We start from the raw sequence: 3,786 nt of genomic DNA, 5'->3' as shown, positions 1-3,786 counted from the left end.
AGTCCCAGCTTAATTGGACATACTCCCTCCTTTCCGGTTTATAAGGCTTATCTTAAAATTTTAGTTTTTTCATTTTATAAGGCTCAGTTTCGTTGTTCCCTATCACATATTCAGATTCCAAGGTGCATTAAATCATTACATGCAAGTATTAAGAGAAAATTGATCAATGCATGTACTTTATGCATGCATGCATTGCAATTAATGCATTGGTAAACATAATTTTTTGAGAAAAACAAGAGCATTAATTGAGTGCTTTTGCAAATTACAAAAAGTATTCCACCACTCACCATCTATCTTGGTTGGTGAGATTTTTGAATTGAGCCATATAAACCGGAAAAGAGGGAGTACGTTATATGCACATTTATGTGTACATGAGATCCTGTATTTAGGTAGATTCATTTTTCTTGGTGGTAATTGGAAATCTAATATATTTTGTTTGAGGAAAGTCATGGCCGGATGAATCGGTCGGTTCATTTGACCTCTGTTTCTACCTGAGGCTAGAAGTTGCACGGCGTTACATGTGTGTACTAGATCATTGATGGCGCGCGTTGCTGCGCACATCCATTTTGGCATTATAATGTTAGGGTTAGATACAAATATATGAATCCAAATACTCTATTTGTTAAATTAAGATAACATGACAATTAATTTTATGAGTAGCCTTATGATGCAAAATTTCAAAAGTTGTACTACTATATGGAGAACTTCCTCTTGAATTGGTTTGGAACATGATGGCCTGTGTTCAGTGCTTGTCTATTCCCCCAAGGTAATAATATGTATTTATGCAAATATATGGTGGCATAATTGGGTGCCAATATGTTCCACATTTAGGAGGGTCACCGTGCAGCCCAGCTGTTACGACATTAACTTGTTGGCAACATCAATGAGTACAATGGAAAATCTGACAATTGAAAACATGTTACATAAGATTAATCCCATTAGATTACTTGTGTATTCCTCAAAATATAGCTCCAACCATCATGAAAGTTGTTAACAGAAATTTATACATAGTTGATCATGAGATCGCATTTCTTAGTATCATATATACCCTGAATGTTAGCATCGTTCATGCAGATAAGGAAACAATTGTTTAACCGCGTCATGAAGAATGAAACATTAGTAAGAAAAAATGTCCAATATTTAAATGAATTGGTGAAACATGAGTAAACATATCTTTGGTTAGAAAATGGTATGCCCTGATGGCATTCTCAGTGTCATCATGCTGTATATGTAGTTATGTACTGAATCTCTTGTTGATGTCCAAGTGAGCAATACTCTTGAATCAAATGCTCCAAAAATAGAAACAATATTTGAAATAGCAACTTGGGGAATCTTAATAATGTATGATCGAGGACATGGTTGTCTAAAGATGATATTGGAGAAACTTAGTAATTCAAGTAAATGGGGAAACAAAGATATTAATGTGAGTGCCTTATTCCACTTTCAGTAGCATTTTCCTATTAGCATGATAAATGTGAAGGTAAACTCAAAAGTCGGAAGAAGTATATCTCACTATGAGTCACCGAGCATAAATAAATCACATAGCTTATCAACATTCATATATTTGACTGAAAGCCAGCATTATTTCATTGGGTTTGACTTTGAGTTTCTTATGTATCAAATGATGCAAACTGGTAGAACTGTTATTGGTGACCATATGGATACAATTTTGAAATAATGTACTCATGCATTTCAAGGTTCTCTTGGAATTTCATATCAGCAATACTCATGCGTTTCAAGCATATGAAGTGACAAACTCCTCAGTATCAGTTTGGTCCTACATATTGCAATCAATATACAAAAGATGGTATCATAGTATAAGAAAGAATAACCTTATATAACAAAATTGGTAGAGAAGTGACTCACAGCAACTGTGTCATCTTGCTTTCATAGTACTTAGCATCAAACTGGGAACCCCTATGGTTCTTCATTCCTGCGCCATGGTTGTATTAAATAAAAACATGAGCATGTAAACAACAAAGGAACATTTCAAGGATACTGCGATAGGCTTGTGCAAACAACAGTCAAAGATAGTTTTTTTTAAGAAAAACACACTACCTACAGGGATAGCAATAGGCTTGTGCAAAAAAAGAGCTATAAATCACCAAAAGTTGGCAAAGCTGAACAACCAAATGAAACACATACTGCAATGCTACATCATATGGACATAGAATATAATATCGTTAAGCGATTTTCTTGGAAAGAAAAATGATAGCAAGCCTGAATTGTTCCACAAGTGGGTTCACATGTGCATTACCTTTTTTTAACATTAGGCTGATCCAATACACAATTAATATCTTTGTCTTGTTTACACAATCCTTTTATTTTATTCTTGATTTACGATCAGTATCATGTATGTATAGTTGGGCCATTGTCGTTTTCATCGATGTGAAGTTTAATTCGCTAAGTACATATGTGTCCATTCTACAACATTACTATTTTATTTGCTCATTTATGTGTTGAATAAACCTTCTGCATACAACAACAACAACAGCCGGTAGTGTTTTTTATGTCAATCAAAGGTTCACTCAGGAGTGGCATGAACATGATACATAGTAATATGACTTGGATACTGACCTGGCCGATTGGAGCGGCAAGAGAAACCCAACACCCAGCAAAAGAAAGATCGAACCCATTAATTTAGAGCAAATGCATTCAGCTGGGAGTAAACAAAACAACGTCAACAAAAATAAATTATAAACTTGATGGGGATCGAATTAGGGGAAGAGGAAACAGAAAGGATGAAGTAGCAATTTGCCGAAGTAAGGAGGGTGTGCCGAGGGACATCGGTATGGTGGATACTGGATACTGTATGGATGATGGTCGTGCACAGCGGGAGCTCGGGAGCAGTCGTGAGGACCGGCGGCACCAGGGTCCAGCGGCTGGAATCCGACGGGGAGGAGGGCTAACCGGAGGACAAGGAGGAGCGGTCGCCCGCCATGCGCTCGGAGGAGTCCGAGGCGGATGGGTTCTCGCTGGAGGAGGAGAATGGCGGCGGAAGAGGAGAAAGATCTCGCCCTGGGCCCTGGCTGGTATAGGGGGCCAACGGAGGCAGGCGTAGCGGCGACGGCGGCCGATTTCCTTTTGCTGGGAAGTGGAGGAGGGAAGGTCGATGCAGCGGCGCTGCCGGGAAGCTTATCGCCGCCATAGCCGCCGAATGAACGTGGTTAGGGTCTCGGTGGCGCTGTCGCTGTGAGCCTGCGAGAGAAAAAGCTATCGCAAAGAAGAGTTGCATGGGCTTTGGCCCAATCAACCACGGACCTCCGTTTTTTCTCCTGGAGTAGCAGTTTATCGGACAGTCAGGTAAGTTGAGGCCCACTCGGAGTTAAACGTGCATCCAACGATCAGAAACAATCGAGACGCAGCATCTTATGGCCAAAATCGCTGATTGTCTGAGAAGGCTCGGTTTAGGTTCAATTTTACTGTCCTTAATAAGTGCGACCAAATCTTATTTTATTTTGGTTTGTGAGCTAGCTAGCGGACTAATTGTGCCCACACTCATATGGACTCAACAGACCAAGATCACAGTGAATATTTGGATCAGCGCTCATTTATGTTCGATGTGATGGAGATATTCAGAGAGAACAAATCCAAAACAGGGCGCGCCTGACCCCAAGAGAAATAGACACGTTTCTGTCACGCATTTCACCTGCTCGCCAGATATGAAAACATCAATCTCATTGTGTACTGCGTCACATTCTTAGTTTTTTTTGTGAGAACGTCGGCCTTTATTAATTAAGCAACCAAATTACACAAAGTCTCCCGGATACAATCCGGAGTAGAAAG

Source organism: Triticum aestivum, chromosome 4A, assembly GCF_018294505.1.
Source record: "Triticum aestivum cultivar Chinese Spring chromosome 4A, IWGSC CS RefSeq v2.1, whole genome shotgun sequence".
Classification (NCBI taxonomy): Eukaryota; Viridiplantae; Streptophyta; class Magnoliopsida; order Poales; family Poaceae; genus Triticum; species Triticum aestivum.
The sequence above is the reverse complement of the archived record's forward strand: the minus strand, read 5'-3'. Positions refer to the sequence as shown.